This window comes from Ambystoma mexicanum, chromosome 8 (assembly GCF_040938575.1).
Source record: "Ambystoma mexicanum isolate Mex_15411 chromosome 8, UKY_AmexF1_1, whole genome shotgun sequence".
NCBI lineage: Eukaryota > Metazoa > Chordata > Amphibia > Caudata > Ambystomatidae > Ambystoma > Ambystoma mexicanum.
Window position 1 is genome coordinate 1,224,096,251 of NC_090929.1, and position 27,351 is coordinate 1,224,123,601.

A 27,351-nucleotide genomic window follows, 5' to 3' on the forward strand; every position below is an offset into this window, starting at 1 on the left:
AAGGCATTTATGAATTTGTCTCTGAAGCATATCACAGTTGGCTAAAAGAATACTTCAGTGCTCTTGGTTGTTTTAAGGGTTTTTATTATCATTTGAATGGGTCCTATGGCCGTCAGTTGGTAGGCAGGTCAGTAGATACTGATTATTTTACCCCTGTGGAGTAGGTTCTGACTTGTACTGACAGTGAAGACCTAAAGGCAGGCAGCCTTCTCTATCTTTACTCCCTGGTGTACTTCCTAATATGTCCCAACTCTATCCAGTGATTACTTCAATAAAGGGGTAATTAATGTTGGCTTACAGGCACTCTGTCCGACTCAGTCTCCTTTGTATCACACCCACACATTCCTTTCCACATTACTGCCTGGTGATCTCCTCTCACTAATCTCCTTCCTCAGCTTCACCCACCTCCATTTAATCTAATTTCTTCAACCTCATCTTCTGTCCCTCGAATGTCTCTGGCTCCTTCTAGGCCTCACCTCCACCCTCTTATGTTATTATTCTCTTCTTGACATTACTACCCCCTCCTCCACACTACAACTCTATGCTCCATGTTACAACTCCCTTTGCCATGCTACAATGCCCTCCATGCTACAACTCCCTCCTCCACCCCAACTTATTCAAGTACCCTAACACACTCACAAAGCAGTCCCACTTGCACTCACTAACCAATACCTCACCAGCTCTGGAAATCGCCTGCAAACACCACTTCCCCGTACTTCCTCCTGCTGGTCCCTTGATCTGCAACCTCATCCTCCTCTGACCTCACCTGAATAACCCACAACTTCCTGGTGCCCTCTTTATGTTCCCCCTTCTCTTGCCATTGGATTACTTACCAGGACCAATCTGGCCATGTCTTCCCCACCTGGGAGGTTTAACAAGCAGTAAATATGTTAAACAGATACATAAGCCCCGCCATAGTTCTCTGCGCAGGCCCACGGAATTGTGATATCTGTACGGATAGTACAGTGTCCCGATTCATGATGGAGGCCCTTGACCAGGGTCAACCCAAGGTAAGGACAGTCTTTGTGGGTGGCTGCACCCCTTTCTTTGGTCTCTGGTAGTCTAAGGAGGTCTTTCTCAATGCTGCAGAGACATAGTTCCTTCCCTTCCCCTCTGTCTCCTTTCAGTGGTTCTCAGTCTTGGGCATCAGTATACGGTCAGTGGGGCCCACCAGAGGGTTGCTCTCATTGTGCCAGGTCCAGGTCTTCAGTGTTTTAACGTGGACAGCATGTAGCACTGGAACTCTGTTTTCTCTCTGCCAGTTCTTTCCATTGCACAGGAGTGGTACGTTGGACTCTGGCAAGCATATTGTTTAGGAGGCAATGTGGTACTGCATGCTAAAACAAGGGAGGGGACAGGAAATGGTGACCTCACAACTGCCACTGTTCCTCTCTGGGTTAGGACTGGCTCTGGTTTCCTAAAGATTGTTGAATAACATCAAAGGCAAAAGCATCTGAAATAGGGATATTCCTGTGGGGAGTTCAATTATTACAACTAAAGAGATATCACCAATCCCGTGGTCTTCAAACCGTCTGCATGTACTTCTGTGCAGTTTATATGAGCGTTCGCATGCCTCATTGTGGCCTCATGGCACTAGCATAGAGGCAGTAGAATAAAGACAGGTGAAAATAGGCAGAGCATGGCTTCAGGGTCCATTCAATGGAAAATAGGAAAGTTTTCAAAGTTTTCCTGAAATGAAGATGGTTGTCAACAAGATGCAGCTGGAGAGGGAGAAGGTTCCATACTCGGCGTGTACTCTTAAAGTTTGACCCCCCTGTCCTCTCTCTTTTTATAGATGATTGAAGTCACCAATCTCTTGCCAGAGGAACATAGGGTTACGGGTGGTCTATACATATGTAATTGTTCAATGGTAAACTGAGTTCTTGCCCATGAGGTTCCCTATAGACAGTGTGTACTGCTTTAAGCATAATTCTTTTGTCAACTCGTAGCCAATCCAAAGTACAGAGAGCAGGAGAGAGATGCCCTCATCTTTCGCGGTCCATCAACAATCTGGTGGCCAAATTATGAACTAGCTAGAGCAGTTCAAAGTCATATTTGGTGAGCCCTAGATAGATGACATTATAATTATCAGGTCTGACTGGGATGAAGGGATGAGTCAGCATAACCCATAGGGAAAGTGAAAAGATGTCAAATACATGCAGGAGATGATGCTGAAGAAGGTCATTCTTAGACACAGCCTTAATCTGGGGCTTCATAGCCAGTGTCTCATCTAGTATTACTTCCAGGTTTTTAACCACAGATTCAGGGCTATATCAGTACCCAATACCAGAATTCCAACTTTGGAAGACATCGATCATGCACGTAGAGAACCTATTAGCACTAGGACCCAAGTCTCTTGTGAGGAGCAGTGGATCTGTATTTCATTTGCTCACAGTCAAAAATCCCTGTCGCATAAGGAGCACAGGAAGGGACTGTAGAAATAAATTAAAAAGAAAAGGTGGGGGCAGTGTGCCGCTGGTGCCCCTCAATTCAATGCCTGAGGGAGAAACACAAACTGTACATGATTGACCAGGAAACACTGTAGCCAGGGAACACCTCTGAGCCCAAGATTATGAAATCCACATAAGAGGATGACGTGATCTACAGTGGCGAGGGCAACCAACTAATCTATTAATAATGATAATAATGATAATAATACATGTATATGGATGTTTTTAACATATTTAAAAAATATTTAAGTACAGTTATGTCTTACATTAGTTGAAGAGGTGTTATGTTTAACCTGCTATAAAAAACATAGAAATTGATTGACAAATCTTACATTAAAAAGGGGTATAGTAATGCAAAACCAAACAAAGTTCGGCAGTTATGGTTAGCAAAGCAACAGCCACTTGACACTCGCCTCTGCAAAACGCTACCCCTGATGTCTTCAGGCTTCTACTTGAAGTCAGGATGTCCTGGTGGAACTTCCACTTGATTCTTTCTAAATGATTTCTAGTGGATCCAGTTGCTGAAATATAGGGTTTTGTAGATCTCCTGCACCGCTGTGTTTCAGGGGTGATTTTGCCTCTCCCTGTGCACTCCAACACCCTTGTTTCTTCATCCCATATATCTGCAGACAATGCCCTATGACCTCCACTCTTTCCCTCACTCTCCATCCTCTTCCCCTTATTGCTTGCTACCCGTCTTTCATGTGTTACTACTCACATGTCTTTCCCTTGCCACCCCACATTTCCCTTGCTTCTCATCCCTCTCCGTCCCTTTTTCCATCTGCACCACTATTTTGCCACTTTTCACAGACCCTGCGTCAAATGCCTACAACTGAAGCCAAAAGTATTGATTTGCCAATGCATGTTTTGTATGTGATGCCATCTCTTATTATATAAAGTCTCTCACTCGCAATAATATTCCATCAGCAAATATTTCCGAGAATGTATAAATTAGGCATCCCCTCTCATTTTGATTGGCTACCTCTCGATTTCCCAGTGTTTGTTTATTGTGTTGTGTAGGTGAATAACCCATACATTCAAGTGATGACATTTTTTGGAGGGTAATGAAGAATGATTTGATATGATATGATATGGTATTTATAACACGCCTATACACAAGTGTTTCAAGGCTCGACGAGGCAAGGGAGGGGAAACAGAGGGAAGACAGAGACAAGGATCCTACTAGGCCAGGTGACATTAAGATTGCGCAAGTGCAGGGAGGAGGGAAGGGGAAAAGTCCAGGGGGAAAGGGAATGGAGCAGTGCAGTACATAGGATAACAGTAAAATAAATAAAGACAATAAATAAAAGTGTGGCCAACTGGTAGCAAGTGCAAGGGTAAGTGCTGACATCAGGTGTCAAGTGCTAGTAGGGGCTGTAGGGATACAGAAACAGTCCCTGAGTGTAACGGTTGCCGGGCGGGGCAGTGCAGGTGTGCAACTGGTGGGGAGGGGACCTGGGCCCGAGATCAGAAGGTAGCCAGGTAACCAGTGCAGTTTCAGATTCAGCCAGGAGATCAGCAGAGGAGAGGAGGAGAGAAAGCAGAAGCAAAGAGGAAGGCCTTGAGGTGCTTCTGGAACTGGAGATGGTTCCCCTCAAGTTTTAGAGAGGCAGGGAGGCTGTTCCAGAGGGAGGCACCAGCAGAAGAAAGAGATCTACTGCCAACTCGCTGCTTGGAGAAGCGACTAACCCTCAAGCAGTTGGAGGCAGTTGGAGGAAGATGAGCAAAGAGCTTGAGAGGGAAGATATTTAGGAAGAGAGAGTTGAAGGTATTGAGGTCCCCCTTGACTTGGTTGCTGGAAGGGCTGGTGATCTATTGAAAGCTACAATGTGACTGGTCTGGAGGCGTTTCTGGCAAGCGTATGGCATGATGTCATTTCCTTAAGGTGAAAGAATCCTAGAGAGTGTACGTTCTGTAGGGTATAAACTTCTAAAGGTTTTCTCTGAAGCATACATGAACTTTAATAGAATTCAGTAAGAGGACCAGTGCACATACATACCAACATGCCCCATTCCTTTTGGGAGATGCAAGGTCAGTCCTATTATTTCTTTGCATTCTGTGACTTGTCATCCTGCATATCGCCCATTATATATCTAGGCCCAGAAATCCCAGAAACAAAGAAAAATAAATTGCCCGTTTGTTGTATGCCTATTTCCTAGCGTTGAGAGGCTGCAGAAAGCAGCAATGCAGCGTTTTACAAATCCCTAAAATAAACAAATAAATATATCTAAAATGATTATCTTCTTAAAATGTCACTGGCCCTCATTACGATCCTGGCGGAAAGTAACTGACCCAACCGCCATAGCGTAAATAGCGTTTCCGCCATTGCACGATGGAGTAAAGTGCGGCCAATTATGACCCATCGGGCACGAGCATTACGCCATGGCGGAAGTGCAAAGTCCGCGATGGCGGAAATGTCCCCAAAACGCCCCTCTCCGCGGTCGTACGGCGCCCTAGGTGCAATTCCGCCACCCATCATAGCGGTCACCGTAATGAGCGCCAATCGCAAAATACGGTGACCGTAAATATACGGAAACGGAAGTAAAAACATGGGGCCGGAACGGGAAACAGCACGCCGCACACCTATAAAATCAGAATCCCAACACAACCATTAAAAATCCGACCCTGAGACACATCCCAACCCGACAGCCACCCTAGTTAAAACAAACAAAATGGGAAAAGTAGCAAAAAAAGCGTGCGACCGCAAGCGGCAGGTCCACTTCTCCCATGAGGAACTCACCGTGCTCACAGAGACCCTCCAGGAGAATGCTGCCGTCGTCTTCTCGACGCAAATGACCAGGACGGCACTTGCGAACAAGAAGGCCACATGGGCCCTGGTGGCACAGTGGGTAAGTGCGGTGGGGACCGCACCCCGCAACCCACAGCAATGCAGAAAGCGATGGGACGACTTGCGGATACGCGTACGGAGCATACTATCAGCCAACCGTAACATTGCCACAGCTACCGGGGGAGGATCGGAATCACCCATCAAGTTGACCCCCTGGGAAGAAATCTGTGCCTCCACCATTGGAATGGAGAGCATAGAGGGAGTCGGAGGGATGGAGAAAGGAGTGCAGACATCCGAAGAATCAGGTAGGTGGCCCAAATAAAACAATGCTAAATCCACAATGTCCAATCATGTGAAGTACCATGTGGCCACATAGTGCAACAGAAACACATGTCCAGGAGAACGGCCACATACATTGGCCTGATAGCGCACTTTAAAAGTCACATTAAATACATAAATAATAAAAAATCCTAAAAACACCCTCTACACGTGCAGCATGCACACCCTAACTGCAGGCTGCAAAACAACTGCATCCTCAATCCACACAGAAATGAAACCACCTCCAAGGCCCTGACCCAAATCACCCTCAGGTACCACCCCAATGCATGTGATACATTGCCATTCCAATTTCCACAGACCCATAAATAACGCTCGCCCTCCTTTACTCCACCACAGGGTCTGAGTCAAACGACGAGCTGCAGGACACCCCTACCAGCACACCTGCAAAGAGGGCCAAGACCAACGGCCAAAGACCCTCCACCTCAGCTGCACGGATCAAGACACGGCAGCAGCACAAATCAAGTGGCAGCACACAGGAGGGGACTTCAACAGGCACCCCAGCAGCCAGCATGCCCACACCAGCAGCACCACAGGTCCCCCCAATGGATGCCACAGAAGGCACTGCTTCTGATGGCAGCAGCACCATAGGTGACACTGCATTAATGCCAGCATGCTCCGACACAGACAACGGTGCTGTCGATGTAGGACCCATCCATGACCTGTCTCAATCCCCCTGTTTGTTTCATCCCCTACACCATGAGGATACCACGCAGGGGCACCCACAAGACGACGACTGGCCATCCCCCACAAGCCCTGTGGCAAGGCAACATGAGTTGATCAGCCCCTCTGTGACACCACCGCAAATGGCCATGGCACAGCAGAGGCAACAGTCCCTCGACCAGGTGATCGTGCAACAGCAGCAACTGGCCACGCTCCTCAAGGACCATGCTGATGAATGTGGGGGTACTAAGGCAGCCATAGAAACATCTACTGAGACACTTAGGGCACAAATGGAGAGAAGCACCGAGAGCCTGAGGGTACAAATGGAGAGAAGCACCGAGAGCCTGAGGGGGGAACTGCATGCGATGTCCAAAGACGTATGTGCTGAACTTGCTGCTGTGCGCCGTGTGCTCACTGAGCTCTCACAAACCCTTAGGGACATGCATGGACGTGAGCAGGCAGAGACATCATCCGTTGCAAGTTCCGTCCAGGGCAGCCCCCAACGTAGATCTGGGAGGAACCTGCGCTCCACAGGCAGGGGTGCCCCTGATACCCGGAGAGGGGGCTTGCAATAGCGTCTGCCCACTGACAATGAGCATCTTTGGACACTGGTGTTCGGGCGGGAGGTAGGAGGGTGGAGGGGGGGTGTTGGGCTTTCTTGGGTGGCGGGTCGATGGGGTGTGTAATATAATTTCACATATGCTATAAACATTTCATAATCATCCAATGAGACGTGTGGACATTGATCTTTGTGTACGAGGCCTTAATAGGCGTACAGTCCACATTGTGCATGTTCCAGACACACACAGTGCCACAAGTCCCATGTCCATGTATCAGCCACCAGGTGTGAGTGCTAGAAGCATGAATCTATGATACTCTGACGAATTTCACGGGCCTCCTGTGCCTCGCGGACTCCCTGAGGTGCTGCCACATCCCCAGCCTCATCATGACCATCTTCAGGTGCGTGCAGTTCTGCGTCAGGGGGCATGGGCACATTTCTACGTACGCACATGTTGTGTAGCATGACACATGCCATGACCATCTTTGCAACCTTCTCATGGCGGTACAGGAGTGCCCCGCCAGACCTGCTGAGGCAGCGGAAACGAGCCTTCAGTAGGCCGAATGCCTGTTCTATGACTACACGGGTACGTGAGTGGGCATGGTTGTAGTCCTCCTCATGCTGGTCCTGTGGGTTCCGGAGTGGTGTAAGGAGCCATCTCTTCAGTGGATACCCGGCATCACCTGTATGTGGACAAGAAAGGATGTTTGTGGAATGACATTGCTACGTACGCATCCCCCCCCCTTCCTGCCAGGTCATTGCCGCATCACATACCCCACATTATCATGCATGGAATGAGACTCACCGAGTAGCCAGGATCTGTTCCCTGCGTGTCGCTCCATGTAGCGTGGTATTGTAGAGTTCCTCAAGACCATAGAATCATGGGTTGATCCAGGAAATCGGGCACAACAATGTGTAAAGATCCTGTTGGAGTCACACACCATCTGTACATTAAGAGAATGATATTGCTTCCGGTTGCGGTACTGGGCCTCCATGGCATGTGGGACAACCAATTCCACATGGGTGCAGTCGATGGCACCAATGCAACCCGGTATGCCGGCCAGTGCATGGAATCCAACTTTTGTGTTTGTAATCTCCTGCTCCGAGCGTGGTAAAGAGATGTAGTCGTCTGCGTGCTTCAGGAGGGCATCGAGCACTTGCAATAGTGTCCGTGAGAACAGTGGCTGTGAAATGCCATGCAACTGTCCGACTGTGTGCTGGTAGGTGCCTGTGGCCAGGAAGTGGAGTACAGACACCACCTTCAGTAGGGGTGGGATGGCGGTTGGGCTATCTATCATGCTGACAAGGTCAGCGTGTGTCATGTCCACAATGGAGATTATGGTGTCCCGGTCCAAACGGTAGAGGGTGTGGATCTGCTCAGCAGTGAGATTGAACGGATGAGCTCGGAGGCGTGGGATTGCGGGCTGCCTGCGTGGTGGTAGTGGCTGTGCTGGTGGGCCTTGCTGGCCCTGCCTTGCCCTCCTCCTCCTCCTGCGTCTCCTCTGTGCGGCCGGTTGTTGTAGTAGTTGGTGTTCGTCTTCTTCTTGAAGTTGGAGTACTTGCAGTGCTATCAGGTCCCCCAGGCCCAACATCGCTAGTCCTGCCGGTAGCATTTTGGAGTGGGTGTGGTTGTGGGAGGGGGTTGGGTGTGCAATTTATGTGTTTTCAGGCTGTATAGCCTCCACCTGTGGTGATTCATTCCACCTGTGCCAGCTGCAATCCCCTTTGGGCGAGCACTGTACCGAGGTTCACCGACGGGCGGGGCGTCCCATTTGTGAGTGAAGCCAGTTGCCATTTTCACACACTGCCGCACTACATGGATGATTTTGTGATTTCGAGCGCCCACGGATGCCTTTTCGACGTGATGTTGCAAATGAGGAATTCGAAGGACAGCGCTTTCGGTTTTCAGCTAGCGGCGAGGAGACGCCCACAGGTCTGACTGCAAATATAACGTTCTATTGTTTAATGTCCTTGGGACAGGGGCCATGGCGAGAATGCAATGATTGATATGAATAGTATGGGATGCGCAATAGCGTAGTGGACGATAAGGCAGGACGTTCCCAAATACATGTTACTTCACATCACTAGAATTCCGGGCTGGAGCACAGTGGATTTTGCAGGCTGCATTACGCACAGACTCAATGGAGATTTCAAATGTAATGTGAGTTAATAATCATGCGTTTTTATACCGGGATGAGGGAATGATGTATGGATGCATGGACAGATGATTTAATAGAGAGTTTGCCATGTACATGGCTTTTTGGTATCTATCCCCTTCCCCTGCGCTATGTGATGCAGAGCTGCCATAGTGGGACCATCGTCTATCTGCCCTTGTTGAACCCTCCCTGTCTCGACGCGCCTTCCAACACTTGTGTCTATGCACGTTACTAATCCCATCTCATGGATTCTGTTTTAACAGACGCATGCACACAAACACTCGTTTGTGATAGTGTTTTCACCTCGATTTATATTGTTATGATTGGCAAGTGATTCATGGGTGGAAATAATCCTTTTGAGTGGGCTAGCATGCATATGGCTGTAGATTTGGTGTGATCATTGAAGTGAGTGATTCAAATGAAGTTCTGATGGCCATACTATTCTTTTTCATTTCATTTGGGTGACAGGTATCTCCTCCCCTTTTGCCGCTGCCATCTGTATGCCACTCCTGCAGATGGCTTTTACTCCCGACACCTGCTGCTTCGAGTTAATCAGTGGAGCACCATTACGATCTTATGGGACGATCGCCAATGGGCCACATGCCCTTACGCAGTACTAGTGGCTAGGAGCAACATATCTACCTTTCAGCTGGACTAGTGCCTACCTAATGGGACGGGCCTGCGGTTCTAGGCGCTTCCATGTTGCCTTTTTGGACGTGAATGTAGCCCCTGTGTACCATGAAGGAACAGGGCGTCACACAAGGAGTAGCTGGTCATTTATTGCGGATGCAGCCCACAGTAATGTAGATATTTTGGGGTTCATGACCTAATAGCTGTATGGGCTTGGTGAATTTGATGTGCATTAAAATTTTAGTCTGATGTTAACCGTGTAGCGTTATTCTTTGGAAGTAATGTAGCATATTCCTATTTGTGGAGCGATGTATTGTGAGTAGATCTGCATTGGGTTCCGGCTTCTGAGTATAGTTGCGTGGTACTGTACTAGCCGCGTTTGCCTACGAAGCCCACTGAGGTCAGGGATAGGGGCTTCCATCATGACTGTTTTAATGATGTCATGCTTAGGGGCGGGGGTTTAGCTTTTGTGTAACAGATGCCGGTCAGCCAGGTGGATTGGTGGAATGATGTGATTATCAGATAATGGCTGGTCACAGGTGCCTGTGTTTGCGTGCGTTTCTTGGAGGGAGACTGAGGTCATGTCCATTGGAATAGCTTCTGTATTCGTGCCATCTGTGCCCTGCAGCTCCCATTGGCCCCTCTTGAGATGAGCCTGGCTGCTCAGTCACTCTGCCAACTTGTGTGGTACATGCTTATGCTGATGGTTGGTTTGTTTACTGGCATGTGTACAGGGCTGGTGCAGTCTCCCTAAGGATACTGCTTTGAATGTTGCCTTACACTGGTGTCAGGCGATGGGGGCCTGTTGTTGTTTTGTCTCATCTTTCAGTTCATTTTGCTGTACTTGAACCTTCGCATGCCTGTGCTGCATCAGTACGGCAATGGTGACATGCCAAATATGGATGGCCACTCACAAGGCACTTGGAGCCCCTACATTCATTTGTTCGTTGGCATGCGTGGGTGACTTGTGCATTTCACTGGTTGCATTTTACTTCATTGCACCTACGAGGTGTTGTGCAATGTGGCCAGGGAGTGGTGTACAGACACTCAGTTGGGCCATTTACGGTTGGTTCACGATGCCGTATTTCTCGCCATGGCGGATTGGTACTTTCCGCCATGCTTGATGGCGTTATGTAAATGTCCGCTAGGGTCAGAATTCGCGTACCGTTGCGCCATGGTGGTAATTACGGTTTTGCATGGCGCGCGTGCGCGTACTTGGTGCAGTTAGCGTTGGCGTTCTCTACGGTGTCGCTAATGGCATCGTACTTTACGGTGACGGGTCATAGTCGCAACGAGCGGTATTCGATGGCGGTATTGCATTTCCGCCATCGTTTTTCGATTTCCGCCAGGGTCGTAATGAGGGCCACTGTCTTTTGCCTATATCTTCTTATGTCCACTGACACCAAATAAACACACTCTTCTTGAACATACTGTATCTGCATGTACATGTTCAATGGAGTACAGACGCACATATGTTATAGTTTTACTTAAATTCATTCTCCTGGTTCAATTGAATCATATCTAATTTAATGAAATTACAAATCACTCAAAGTTCAATTAGTTCGATTTAATGGGAAAGGAAGATCCTTCAACGTCCGTGTAGATAGAATTAAATATCAGCCAACACGAGTTTTGAGCCCTCAGGTATTTATCAAGGCTTAAATTAGTTATTGATTCCCAATCATGGTTCTGTTGTTTGGTGAATTAGATTGTCAATATTATGCATTTGTACTTAGGAGGAAAGAGAACCACTCTGACTCCAGGGGCCTCATTACGACCCAGGCGCTAATGGGTTAACAGCGCCGTAAAAGGCTGCGGCGCCGTTAACCTATTAGCGCCTAATTACGAGGTCCCTTTGCGGGACCTGACCTTAACGGCTGGTGTAGACCAGCCGTTAAAGTAGGGACCCTCAAAGGGACCCTGGTGCTAATTACGGTGCTGCAATTTGCGGCACCGTACTTAGCGCCTTCCCCATTCCCATTGAGCCCTATGGGGCAAAAATGGGAATGGGGAAGGGCCATGGAGGAAGGGGGAATTACCGCCCCGGCAATCTTGGAATGGGGTGGTAATTCCCCCTTTCTCCATGGTGGAGTCGGTAACTTACCGGCATGGACCATGGTGCTAATAGCACCATGGTCTTCCGCCAGGGTCGTAATGAGGCCCCAGGTGTCTCAGTCAACAAAAGTCACATTTTTCAAATTGTATAATTTTGCACGCTGTCTTAAGTCATTCCTTCGGCGTTGGTAGTCCAGACCTTGTCAATGGCATTGCCATGCTTGCAGCCAACAGGAGGTTATGGAGCATGTGTGCGAGTGCTTGCCAGTTCCCCCTCTCTCCTGCATCCCCAACAATAGGAAAACAGGGTCCATCCTTTTACTCACACGCCCAAGAGCCTCAATGCATGAGAGGACTGTCTCCCAGTATGCTTGGACCGGTGGCTACTTGCATTTGTATGCTGTGTGACATAGGCATTGGGAATTTCTTTTATATCTGTGTAACTTAACTGTTAGCTTTTCTGTTGCGATGATGCTTGTAGTTCAGAAGTAGCTGGGCAATATGTGACGGTCTGTTTTTAGGTATTGTGTGTAAAGAGCATTAAAACATGTGCGTCCAGAGCGAGGGGTGCCTTCTGTGCCTGTGGTTCTAGAATGCATTGGCCGGCACTGTGATTTGTAAGGTGTTTGGCGAGGTCTTGCATTCTGATGTTTGATGTATGCTGGGAGGTACTTTCGATGCGTGCAGTGTGCTTAAGCATAGAAGTTGAGAATGTTAGTGCAAGAGAGGTTAATGGAAATCCCATTGGGCAATGAGGAGCAGCCGTCTGGTGCGGACCTGCCAACGTCTCTGCAGGGGGACTCTTCAATTAGGGTGATTGAGGGTAATTCTGAGGAATCTTAGGTTTGGATGGTATCTCTGGCAGGCAGCAGTAGTTAGCAAGTAGACAATGAGAGAACATAATTCCAGGGGAGGACTGGCGCTAGGAGCACCCATAGACAAGTCCAAGAAGACGGGGTCCAGGAGAGAACCCTGGGAACGACTCACAGTGGGCAAGACCATGGTGTGATATATTAACGCGGCAATCATATGAACTGCAGTGGGGTAACCAGGACCCAAGTCATCGTAGGGCATGAATAGCGTGTGCACACTCGGGAGCATGGTTGTAATGTGCAGCATGCCTATTTATTTATTAAACTAAATCTGTACAGGGAGTTTGTAGCTGCCCTTTATTTCACTTTATTAGTACATCATACAATCGCAGCATTGTATGTTGTAGAACTATGTCAACACATAGTTGTCACGAGACGATAGCTCAGGGGCAACGTGCTCACCTTGGAAGCAAGACTACACTGAGCACCACAGGTTCGATCCTTGGGTCCACGTTTAGAAACCTCTGGGTATTAAGCGCGTCATAAATAATCTATCATATCATATGACAATAAAAAGAGCATGTAATGTACGGTTGTCATCGGAACACACCTGAACATATGGTACATTATATAGCATTCTAGTGGGAATCTGGCGAATGTGCAAATAAATGGATTTTGAAAAGGGTGACAACATTTTACAAATATAAGCTTTTGCTATTGCATTTCACCGCCAGGTAATCCTTCTTTAACGCCCTGCTTTTAATCGAGGTGCAGTAGTGTGCAATAATTAACAAATGTTCCTTCTGCATAACTCAGTCAATCCGCTTTTCTATTAACTCTGTACCCGGTGATCGATCCGAAGTTAAATGTCATGTTTGTGTTTACTTAAGACAGGGCTGCACTTTAAATCCTCCCTCCAGCGGGAACACTTGCTCCCTCGCTATCGACAGAAGGCTCCAGCCGAGCGGCGGCAGCAGCCAGCGGTGCTCTGCACCCGGGAGCTGTGGCCTTCTCCACGAGAGATACATGTTTAGCGCTTCTGTCTCTACGTGACAGGCGCCGCGTCGCCACTCCACAAGCATTCCGCGATGAAATCATCACCCATTTCTGCCTCAGGCATGGTGCCAAGTGTCTAATCATTGGCAGGACCGCGCAATCCTACCCGGACTGTTGCCTCACAGCTCCCCGTCGACGTATGAGTCATAGTCGGATGGTCTGCGCTGCATCCCTCACCTCGCACACGCACTCAGTCCCACCCACGTCACTTCCTTTACCTGGCCTTGTCAAGACACCTGGGGAATCACATTAAGACTGACATTAGTCAACGTTTATAAACCAGCGTTTACAAGTTAGTCCTCATTGGTTTATGATAAATAACTCATACAGATGTCGAACCTTATGATATATTCTGTTCACAGACTGGAGGTTCCCTAGAACAGCAACATGTCCAATGTGGGGAGGCGGCAATGTCAGCAGAGAGGCAGCAGTCACTTGAAAGGTGCACAGCCACGTTACTCCGTGTCCTGCTGTTCAACCTTAATGGAAACGTTTGGGACTGTAATCATTTTGATCACTGCAAAGGTTTCTTTAAATGAACGAATGAAAGGCGCCAAGTAAATATATGTCCTTTGCCTTATGCATTGGGTAGCCATAACAACGACTGACTATGACGTCCATTAAAGCTTCTTGTGGCATCACTCTTTCACTTGGTACATTTTATGATTGTCTGCAGGTTCTTCAAAAGCACTATTGCACGGGTGCATTGAAACGGCATGACTTGGCGTGCCATAGCTGCTTGTTAGAAGTCGGGTTATGGCAGAAAAAGGCTCTTCAAGTAGATTTTAATTTTCTTTTAACCACGGTTTATGTGGGCACCCACAACTACCCAAGGGTGCTCCCAGGAGGCTCAGGAGCCCCCAAGGGACATTGTGAGTGTCCTCAACCACCCAAGGGTGTGCACACATTGCCATGGAGCTATGAAAGGATTTGGGCCACAGAGCTGGTTTTCTTCTTCAGGTAAGTTTATTAATCAAAATGGGCCCGCCAGAGCCAACATACAGTCACCAGTCAACTGGTAAAACTGCAGCGTTCTAGTTTCACGAGCCTGCATGGAATTTCCAGCTCGGCTCGTGAAACTGGAACGCAAAGCAAACATAAACAAATAAACCCAAATCATTACATATCTCCCTCCCCCAGAGTAATAAAAAAAAAACTAAACCCCAAAGAAATGGAATTTAAAAACAACATAAGAAAATAGCATATACTCGACTAACAAGAACAAATGAAACACAGCAGTGAGAGATTTCACTGAACATAATCCCTCAACCAACTCGGTTTGCGTGCCAGTTTCTTTGAGATATCACTACCACTCACTTTACAACTTGTGCTTCCACTTTCCCTGACATCAAGCCTGATTTCATCCTCCACGCCACACACATTGTTTCTATTATCCTCCTCATGTGTGATTTGCTCTTCACTCACTCCCTGATCTCCCTCACATTCTCCAACCTTCACTGTCTCAACTCTTGCCAACCTGCCCTGAGACCACACTTCCCCACCTTCCAAGATGACAACACTTCCACTCACAGCAGCAGCAGTCCTCTTTGGTCCATTGAATTTACTGTCCACACACTTTTGTGCAATTCTGGGATTCTTCACCAAGACCCAATTTCCAACTTTCCACTCCCTACTCTTCGCACACTCTCTCCTATCAAATGACTCTTTATTGATTTTCTGCCCCTGTTTTATAAGTCTCATGACCGCATCTCTATCCACCACAACTGCTCCTGCCAAAACCAGCCAACCGGGGCAGAGCCTAGTCCCAGGATCCCTACCCTTGAGTGACACGAAAGGAGACATCTTAGTAACGGAATGAAGAGTAGTCATGTAATTCCACATCATGTGATTTAATACAGCTCTCCAGGGCTGTCCCGTACACATCGCAAGCTGCATACCTCCTTTGATATACCTGTAGACCCTCTCAACCAAGCCATTTGCCCTGGAATGATAAAGTGCAGTCCTAATGTGTGTAATGCCATAACCCTCTTAAAATGTTCTCATAAACTGCGAAGCAAACTGAACACCATTGTCAGACACTAACTCCGAAGGACATCCCTCTCTAAGAAATACTTTTTCTAAGAAGGAATCCAGATGACTAGCCGTCACTTCCCTGGTTGCTTCCCACTCCACCGATTTGGAATGAAACTCAACAAGAACAAAAATGTACTTGAATCCGTCACCCAGACCTGCCACAGATCCCAAAATATCCACAGGCAGTTTCTGCCTCGGTTGAACTGGAACCGGAATAGGATTCAATGGTGCCTCATGCACAACCTTATTCTTTTCACTTAATTGGCATGAGTTACAATTCTTTACAATCTCTTCGGCCATCCTGTCCCTTCTGGGCCACCAGTAACTGTTTATCAATCTCCTCTTGGTAGCCCCTTCACCCAGATGACCTTGATGTGCCAGTTCCAACAAAACCATCCTCACACCTTCTTGGGGAACTATACACCTCCCTCTTCTCAATCTGCTTCCTACCATACTTAGATCCTCTCTGAATTCCCACCAAGTCTCAAATTTCTTCTCAAGAACCTCCATGTTAGACCATCCGTCAGCAGTCCATTGCTTAATCAGTCTCAGATCCTCATTGACAATCTCAGCTTGTTCCCATTCGTTACGGTCCACACTGACTAGCTCAGACACAACACATTCTTCACACTCTTGAACTTGTACTGACTGGTTCCGTTCTACTGGCATTCTTGACAATCTGCCACCAGGTTCTTCTTCCCTGGCAGATAGCTCACATCAAAATTGTATAACTGGAGGCCAAGACCCCATCTGCTTATCCTTGGAGATCCCATGGACCACCTGCCACTATCAAACAACTGTACAAATGGTTTGTGGTCTGACCTTACGGTGAACCTCCTTCCCCATAGAAAGTATTTAAAATTATTTACAGCCCAAAACATGGCTAATGCTTCACGCTCTATTACTGAGTAATTCTCATGAGCTCCTTTGAAGGTCCTAGAAGCAAACAATATAACTATCTCTACCTTATTGGTATCATATTGTATTAACGTGACGCCTCACCCCAACATGTTAGCATCAACCACTAATACATTCTTTCTTTAGCATCACATTTCTCAATTGAAGGAGCTTGTATGATTCCTTCTTTTATCTTACAAAATGCTTCTTCACACTGTGGACTACTGGAATTTCACACCCTTTCTCAAGAAGGCTCTCAAGGGGTTGGATATGCTGGCAAAGTCCTTTACAAACTTATGGTAATACTCTGCTAAACCCAGAAATGATCTAACTTGATCCTTGTCTGAAGGACATGGAGCCTTCTCAATAGCATCCACAAGACTCGATTTAGGTCTGATACCTTGATTCAACACTATATAACCTAAGTACTCAATTCTGTCTACAGAGAGTTTACACTTACTCCTTCTCACTGTTAGCCCTGCCTCCCCCAGGTTTGACAACGCAACTCTCAATATTTGATCATGTTTCTCACAAGATTCAGCAAATACTAAGATATCATCCTGGAAAATGATCACAATTGGGACATCATCCATCACAGTCTCCATCACCCTCTGAAAGACCGCTGCCACCGATGCCAAACCGAATGGCATCCTACAATATCTAAATATTCCTTCAGTTGTAATGAAATCAGTCAGGTGTTGACAATCCTCTGAAAGTGGAACTTGGTGATATGCCTGCGACAAGTCAATCACAGAAATAAATATTCGTCTTGCTCAACATGGCCAGTTTCTCACTTATTATAGGTAGAGGATGACGATCTACCAGAATGTTCCTATTGAGATCCCTCAAGTCCACACATAGGCCCTCATTACGACCCTGGCGGAAATCGAAAAACGATGGCGGAAATGCAATACTGCCATCGAATAGCGCTCGGTGCGATTATGACCCGTCACCGTAAAGTACGATGCCATTAGCGACACCGTAGTGAACGCTAACTGCACCAAGTACGCGCACGCGCGCCATGCAAAACCGTAATTACCACCATGGCGCAACGGTACGCGAATTCTGACCCTAGCGGACATTTACCTAACGCCATCAAGCATGGCGGAAAGTACCATTCCGCCATGGTGAGAAGTACGGCAACGCGAACCAACCGTAAATGGCCCTACTGAGTGCCTGTACACCACTCCCTGGCCACATTGCACAACTCCTCGTAGGTGCAATGAAGTCACACAATGCAACCAGTGAAATGTACAAGTCACCCATGCATGCCAACGAACAAATGAATGTAGGGGCTCCAAGTGCCTTGTGAGTGGCCATCCATATTTGCCATGTCACCATTGCCGTACTGATGCAGCACAGGCATGTGAAGGTTCAAGTACAGCAATATGAACTGAAATATGAGACAAAACAACAACAGGCCCCCATCGCTTGACACCAGTGTAAGGCAACATTCAAAGCAGTATCCTGAGGGAGACTGCACCAGCCCTGTACTCTTGCCAGTAAACAAACCAACCATCAGCATAAGCATGTACCACACAAGTTGGCAGAGTGACTGAGCAGCCAGGCCCATCTCAAGAGGGGCCAATGGGAGCTGCAGGGCACAGATGGCACGAATACAGAAGCTATTCCAATGGACATGACCTCAGTCTCCCTCCAAGAAACGCACGCAAACACAGGCACCTGTGACCAGCCATATTCTGATAATCACATCATTCCACCAATCCACCAGGCTGACCAGCATCTGTTACACAAAAGCTAATCCCCCGCCCCTGAGCATGACATCATTAAAACAGTCATAAAGGCAGCCCCTATCCCTGACCTCACTGGGCTTCGTAGGCAAAAGCACCCAGTACAGTACCACGCAACTATACTCAGAAGCCGGAACCCAATGCAGATCTTCTCACAATACATCGCTCCACAAATAGGAATATGCTACATTACTTGCAAAGAATAACGCTACACGGTTAATATCATAATAGAAATTTAATGCACAACAAAATCACCAAGGCCATACAGCCATTAGGTCATGAACTCCAAAATATATTTCATTATTGTGGGCTGCATCCGCAATAAATGACCAGCGTCTTCTTGTGTGACGCCCTGTTCCTTCGTGGTACACAGGGGCTACATTCACGTTCAAAAAGGCAACATGGAAGCGCCTAGAACCGCAGGGCCGTCCCATTAGGTAGGCACTAGTCCAGCTGAAAGGTCGATATGTTGCTCCTAGCCACTAGTACTGCGTAAGGGCATGTGGCCCATTGGCGATCGTCCCATAAGATCGTAATGGTGCTCCACTGATTAACACGAAGCAGCAGGTGTCGGGAGTAAAAGCCATCTGCAGGAGTGGCATACAGATGGCAGCGGCAAAAGGGGAGGAGATACCTGTCACCCAAATGAAATGAAAAAGAATAGTATGGGCATCAGAACTTCATTTGAATTACTCACTTCAATGATCACACTAAATCTACAGCCATATGCATGCTAGCCCACTCAAAAGGATTATTCCCACCCAAAAATCACTTGCGAATCATAACTATATAAATCGAGGTGAAAACACTAGTACAAACGAGTCTTTGTGTGCATGCGTCTGTTAAAACAGAATCCATTAGATGGGATTAGTAACGTGCATAGACACAAGTGTTTGAAGGCGCGTCGAGACAGGGAGGGTTCAACAAGGGCAGATAGACGATGGTCCCACTATGGCAGCTCTGCATCACATAGCGCAGGGGAAGTGGATAGATTCCAAAAAGCCATGTACATGGCAAACTCTCAATTAAATCATCTGTCCATGCATCCATACATCATTCCCTCATCCCGGTATGAAAACGCCTGATTATTTACTCACATAACATGTGAAATTTCCATTGAGTCTGTGCGTAATGCAGTCTGCAAAATCCACTGTGCTCCAGCCCGGAATTCCAGTGTTGTGAAGTAACATGTATTTGGGAACGTCCGGCCTTATCGTCCACTAGGCTATTGCGCATCCCATACTATTCATATCAATCATTGCATTCTCGCCATGGCCCCTGTCCGAAGGACATTAATCAATAGAACTTTATATCTGCAGTCAGACCTGTGGGCGTCTCCTCGCCGCTAGCTGAAAACCGAAAGTGCTGTCCTTCGAATTCCTCATTTGCAACATCACGTCGAAAAGGCATCTGTGACCGCTTGAAATCACAAATTCATCCATGTAGTGCGGCAGTGTGTGAAAATGGCAACTGGCTTCACTCACAAATGGGACGCCCCGCCCGTCGGTGAACCTCGGTACAGTGCTGCATGAGGGTCCACAGTTAATCGAGTACTACATTCCACTGACCCTTCACAAGTTTGTTCGCGACTGTAAAGATAGTATGTCAAACAATGGGACCATAGCAGAATGTACATATGAACCAATATTTCACTGCCATCGGGATTAAATATATGATTGTAATAGCAAGATGCCATGCGTCAAATTGCAGCATTGTGTGCGGGACGTGCTCGCCCAAAGGGGATTGCAGCTTGCACAGGTGGAATGAATCACCACAGGTGGAGGCTATACTGCCTGAAAACACATAAATTGCACACCCAACCCCCTCCCACAACCACACCCACTCCAAAATGCTACCGGCAGGACTAGCGATGTTGGCCCTGGGGAACCTGATAGCACTGCAAGTACTCCAACTTCAAGAAGAAGACGAACACCAACTACTACAACAACCGGCCGCAAAGAGGAGACGCAGGAGGAGGAGGAGGGCAAGGCAGGGCCAGCAAGGCCCACCAGCACAGCCACTACCACCACGCAGGCAGCCCGCAATCCCACGCCTCCGAGCTCATCTGTTCAAACTCACTGATGAGCAGATCCACACCCTCTACCGTTTGGACCGGGACACCATAACCGCCATTGTGGACATGACACACGCTGACCTTGTCAGCATGATAGATAGCCCAACCGCCATCCCACCCCTACTGAAGGTGGTGTCTGTACTACACTTCCTGGCCACAGGCACCTACCAGCACACAGTCAGACAGTTGCATGGCATTTCACAGCCACTGTTGTCACGGACACTATTGCAAGTGCTCGATGCCCTCCTGAAGCACGCAGACGACTACATCTCTCTACCACGCTCGGAGCAGGAAATTACGAACACAAAAGTGGGATTCCATGCACTTGCCGGCATACCGGGTTGCATTGGTGCCATCGACTGCACCCATGTGGAATTGGTTGTCCCACATGCCATGGAGCTCCAGTACCGCAACCGAAAACAATATCATTCTCTTAATGTACAAATGGTGTGTGACTCCAACAGGATCATTACACATTGTTGTGCCCGATTTCCTGGATCAACCCATGATTCTATGGTCTTGAGGAACTCTACAATTCCACGCTACATGGAGCGTCACGCAGGGAACAGATCCTGGCTACTCGGTGAGTCTCATTTCATGCATGATGATGTGGGGTATGTGATGCGCCAATGACCTGGCAGGAAGGGGGGGGATGCGTACGTAGCAATGTCATTCCACAAACATCCTTTATTGTCCACATACAGGTGATGCCGGGTATCCACTGAAGAGATGGCTCCTTACACCACTCCGGAACCCACAGAACCAGCATGAGGAGGACTACAACCATGCCCACTCACGTACCCGTGTAGTCATAGAACAGGCATTCGGCCTACTGAAGGCTCGTTTCCGCTGCCTCAGCAGGTCTGGCGGGGCACTCCTGTACCGCCATGAGAAGGTTGCAAAGATGGTCATGGCATGTGTCATGCTACACAACATGTGCGTACGTAGAAATGTGCCCATGCCCCCTGACGCAGAACTGCAAGCACCTGAAGATGGTCATGATGAGGGTGGGGATGTGGCAGCACCTCAAGGAGTCCGCAAGGCACAGGAGGGCCGTGAAATTCGTCAGATTATCATAGATTCATGCTTCTAGCACTCACGCCTGGTGGCTGATACATGGACACGGGACTTGTGGCACTGTGTGTGTCTGGAACATGCACAATATGGACTGTACGCCTATAAAGGCCTCGTACACAAAGATCAATGTCCACACATCTCATTGGATGATTGTGAAATGTTTATAGCACATGTGAAATTATGTTACACACCCCATCGACCCGCCACCCAAGAAAGCCCAACACACCCCCTCCACCCTCCTACCTCCCCCCCGAACACCAGTGTCCAAAGATGCTCATTGTCAGTGGGCAGACGCTATTGCAAGCCCCCTCTCCGGGTATCAGGTGCACCCCTGCCTGTGGAGCGCAGGTTCCTCCCAGATCTACGTTGGGGGCTGCCCTGGACAGAACTTGCAACGGATGATGTCTCTGCCTGCTCACGTCCATGCATGTCCCTAAGGGTTTGTGAGAGCTCAGTGAGCACACGGCGCACAGCGGCAAGTTCAGCACATACGTCTTTGGACGTCGCATGCAGTTCCCCCCTCAGGCTCTCGGTGCTTCTCTCCATTTGTGCCCTTAGTGTCTCTGTACTTCTCTCCATTTCTGCCCTAAGTGTCTCAGTAGATGTTTCTATGGCTGCCTTAGTACCCCCACATTCATCAGCATGCTCCTTGAGGAGCGTGGCCAGTTGCTGCTGTTGCACGATCACCTGGTCGAGGGACTGTTGCCTCTGCTGGGCCATGCCCATTTGCGGTGGTGTCACAGAGGGGCTGATCACCTCATGTTGCCTTGCCACAGGGCTTGTGGGGGATGGCCAGTCATCGTCTTGTGGGTGCCCCTGCGTGGTGTCCTCATGGTGTACGGGATGAAACAAACAGGGGGATTGAGACAGGTCATGGATGGATCCTACATCGACAGCACCGTTTTCTGTGTCGGAGCATGCTGCCATTAATGCAGTGTCACCTATGGTGCTGCTGCCACCAGAAGCAGTGCCTTCTGTGGCATCCATTGGGGGGACCTGTGGTGCTGCTGTTGTGGGCATGCTGGCTGCTGGGGTGCCTGTTGAAGTCCCCTCCTGTGTGCTGCCACTTGATTTGTGCTGCTGCCGTGTCTTGATCCGTGCATCTGAGGTGGAGGGTCTTTGGCCGTTGGTCTTGGCCCTCTTTGCAGGTGTGCTGGTAGGGGTGTCCTGAAGCTCGTCGTTTGAATCGGACCCTGTGTTGGAGTAAAGGACGGCGAGCGTTATTTATGGGTCTGTGGAAATTGGAATGGCAATGTATCACATGCATTGGGGTGGTACCTGAGGGTGATTTGGGTCAGGGCCTTGGAGGTGGTTTCATTTTTGTGTGGATTGAGGATGCAGTTGTTTTGCAGCCTGCAGTCAGGGTGTGCATGCTGCACGTGTAGAGGGTGTTTTTAGGATTTTAAATTATTTATGTATTTAATGTGACTTTTAAAGTGCGCTATCAGGCCAATGTATGTGGACGTTCTCCTGGACATGTGTTTCTGTTGCACTATGTGGACACATGGTACTTCACATGATTGGACATTGTGGATTTAGCATTGTTTTATTTGGCCCACCTACCTGATTCTTCGGATGTCTGCACTCCTTTCTCCATCCCTCCGACTCCCTCTATACTCTCCATTCCAATGATGGAGGCACAGATTTCTTCCCAGGGGGTCAACTTGATGGGTGATTCCGATCCTCCCCCGGTAGCTGTGGCAATGTTACGGTTGGCTGATAGTATGCTCCGTACGCGTATCCGCAAGTCGTCCCATCGCTTTCTGCATTGCTGTGGGTTGCGGGGTGCGGTCCCCACCGCACTTACCCGCTGTGCCACCAGGGCCCATATGGCCTTCTTGTTCGCAAGTGCCGTCCTGGTCATTTGCGTCGAGAAGACGACGGCAGCATTCTCCTGGAGGGTCTCTGTGAGCACGGTGAGTTCCTCATGGGAGAAGTGGACCTGCCGCTTGCGGTCGCACGCTTTTTTCGCAACTTTTCCCATTTTTATTGTTTTCACTAGGGTGGCTAACGGGTTGGGATGTGTCTCAGGGTAGGATTTTTAATGGTTGTGTTGGGATTCTGATTTTATAGGTGTACGGCGTGCTGTTTCCCGTTCCGGGCCCATGTTTTTACTTCCGTTTCCGTATATTTACGGCCACCGTATTTTGCGATTACCGCTCATTACGGTGACCGCTATGATGGGTGGCGGAATTGCACCTAGGGCGCCGTACAACGGCGGTGAGGGGCGTTTTGGGGACATTGCCGCCATCGCGGACTTTGCACTTCCGCCATGGCATAGTGCTCGTGCCCGATGGGTCAGAATTAGCCGCACTTTACTCCGTCGTGCAATGGCGGAAACGCTATTTACGCTATGGCGGTCAGGTCAGTTACTTTCCGCCAGGGTCGTAATGAGGGCCATAGTCTTATGTCACCACTGGACTTAGTTGCTACGACAACTGGAGACAGCCATTACGATCCGTCAAACCTTTCTATGATGCCCCTCTGAAGTAAAGATTCAATCTCTGCTTTGACCTTGTCTTTAAGATTTTGTGGAATAGGTCTGACTTTATGTACTTTTGGAACTGCATCTTTCAATCTTTCACCCTTCCAAGGTCCTCTGAAAACACACTTGGAAATTATTTTTCCCAACGATCCCTCACTTCTGCAATAGTGACCGGAAACTCAGCATTAGCCTGTATGCGTATGCCCAACTTCTTCTGCTTGCTCCACCCTAAGAGCGATGATCCTTCTCTTGTAACAAAAATCTCAGCATCACAACTCCTGCCCTTAAACTTGATGGTAGCAGGGTACTTCCCTAAAATATCTATCTTGACATTGCTGTACGGTAAGGTTCAATGTCAGGTTACTTTAACTGCTCCATTCTCCCATTGACACAGTTTTCAAAAGTCTGTCTAGACATAATGGTCCACAGGGAAAAACTGTCCACTTTCATAGTGACTACTCGGCCATTTACCATGAAGACGTCAATGGGCCACTTCTCTCCATTGGATACGTCGCTAATTTCCAGAACATGCTTCATTTGCGCACAGAGAGTTTCTATTGCACTTTCTTACTGCTCAGGGCACATTGCATTTGTCTCAATATTTTCCACTGAAATGTTCTCCCTGCAAACTCTGGCGAAATGCCCCTTCTTTTTGCACTTGAGACAATTAGCATTTCGGGCAGGACAAAACAAATTCGAAGACACGTGACGAGTGCTACCACACTTAAAACACTTTAGACCCTTGCCAGGACTGAACTTCTTGCCACTTCTGACTGCTACAACCTCACTAATTTGTTTATCTGGCCTCATACTCGCCATATACTTAGAAGTTTGTTCCATTCCTCTCGTCACTTCTACTGCTTGTTCAAGAGGCAGGTCCTTTGATAGTAGTTCTTCTTGTACTCTACTGTTGCTTGTGCAGCCTACCAGCTGATCACGTATGAGCGAATCAGCTAAAATCCCAAACTCACACGAATGGCTTAAAGTTCTTAGTGCGGCAATAAAAGTCTCAACAGCCTCTTGATGTTCTTGGGTTCTTTGAAAGAACTTATGTCTCTCGAACGTGATGTTCTTTTTTGGCTCAAAATGTAGCTGTAATTTCCTGACTGCTATAGAAAATTGGTCTTGATCTCCTTGTCCAAACTCTGCAGGTTCTGGCAACCCATCAAAGACACTGCGACCTTCCATTCCCAAGCTGTGCAATAAGACAGCTTCCTTTCTCGCTGGTGCAAACTTTTCCCCTCCTATGGCGATTAAGTATGTGTCAAATAGTTTCTTCCACATGTCCCATTTGAGGATAGGGGTGCCAGGCTCTGACAGAAAAGGTAGGGGAGGGGACATACTCGCATCTGCCATTGTTGACACTGATTCTGCAGAGGTGCAAGACCAAAATCCACAAAGTTAATAGTTTCAGCGCTGCAACACTGAGTGTGCTTCCACTAATGTGTGCTTTGCTGAGCTCACTCTACATTAATATGGCTCTGGGTTCCCTTTGGTATAAAATTTCCATGGGCACTTCATTCAGCTTTCCTTCTTTAACTCAGTAATATATGGTCTTGCACAGTGCAGAAAGCGTTTAGCAAAGAAACTGGGTGCCCCTCATTAATGTGCTAGCTAAAGTTGATTGCCGTGGAAGTGCTCTTCTATGCAGCTTCTTACGGTAGGGGAAACACAGTGAGCGGGCATGTCCATTCAGAGAATCAGGAAGATCACAGGCATCGCTTTCCGTTCACCGCTGCCACGCCCTGGGGAAGGGCAGTGCGGCTTTTGCGCTTCTGTCCCTTTCAGCGCTACTCAGAGCCCAGATGCAGGCCTCCACTAAGTCTACAGGGAGAGTGGGGCGGCTCCTTCCCCATCGGTCGCCTCAAGCAGAGACCATCAGCTGGCCGCTGCAAGGCCCCTAGGGGATGGCGGAGCGGCCCTCTCTTCCTCGGCTGCCTCCTTCTTGCCGGCTGCCTGCCAATGAGAATCGAAGGCGTCAGCTGAGTATTCCGTGACTCGGATGGCTGTTGGTGGCGTGTGGCGGGCCCGGCCTGTTATCCTCATTGCCAATGAAAGGATTTGGGCCACACAGCTGGTTTTCTTCTTCAGGTAAGTTTATTAATCAAAATGGGCCCACTAGAGCCAACATACCCACCAGTCAACTGTTAAAACAGCAGCGTTCTAGTTTCACGAGCCTGCATGGAACTTCCAGCTTGGCTCGTGAAACTGGAACGCAAAGCAAACATAAACAAATAAACCCAAATCATTACAAGCTACTATGATTATCTCAGTACACTCAAAGGTGGGCATGTCCAAGTATGGGTATCCAAGGGTGCTAAAGGGTGAACTCAAATGTGACCTAGGGCGCCTAGGTGTGGCTTAAAACACTGGGCAGTGCACCCAAAGGTGGCCTAGGGAACCTACCTGCAGTTTAGGGCATTCAAGGTATCACTTAAGCATGGTCTGGGCACTCAGTGGAGGCCAAGGGCACACAAGATTGGTCTAGGTACACAAGACTGCCCCAGACCATTCCAGGGTAGTCAAGGGCGCCTTTTGATGCAATTATACAATGACCATGCAACCCTTTCTAGTTCTTAATTGTCCACCAACACATGAGCATGGGCCTGCCTGAGTCTCATTGCTGCTCCTCACTGTGCCCTCTGGAAGGCGTCCTGCAGCAGTTGGAGGAGGTGTTGGGTGTCGCAGGTGTTCTGCTCTGCTCTGGGGGCAAGGTGTGCGCCACCTGTTGCCATCTGAACTCCTTCGATCTGTGGACATGTTACTCCTGGGAGCCACTCAGATTGGGATGGACTTTCCGCATGCTGTGGCAGTAGAGCTGTGGTGCTGACCCTAGTGTGTGGTTTCCGACTGGCAGTTTCTCTGCTTGACCTACAAGGTTTGCACAGGCTGAAGATCTTGCAAGAGCTTTTTTTAAGGGTCGGAGTAGTGTCCATGAATGTAGGCACTGTTTGAGAGGTTAGAGGGGGTGTTTGGTGCTCCTCCCTCTGATTAGGATTTGATGGGATGCTGGCTTCCTGCCTTTGGAATTTCTATTTGGATTGTTGGATTATATCCAGAATGACTGGATTTAATTTTGTTGGAACACCTTTTATAATTACAATCGGGCATATGTATCACCCACTTGATTATCTACAGCTATATTCCTCTAAATAAACAGACTACTATGTAATCCCTTCCCTGCCCCACATCCCTGACAGGTCAACAACAAATCAATTAACTTTGCTACCATTTCTACCATTTCTGGCTTTCTATTGAAAAATCCCAAACTTCTACACCACACCTCCATACTCAATCTTGGTCAGAAACTCAATGTTTAGATTAGGTACAACATGAAACTATCGATTACCTCTGCATGTCGATTACTGGATCCGAGACATATCAGTTTTTCACAAGCAAAGTTGTTATCCAGCGTACCTACCGTAAAAAGAGACAAAGGAGAATCTGGTAACTGCTGTGCAGACAAATGGCGAAACTGGCATTGAATGTTTCACCCTAACACGTGCTTACAGCCGGTTTAAACCAAGC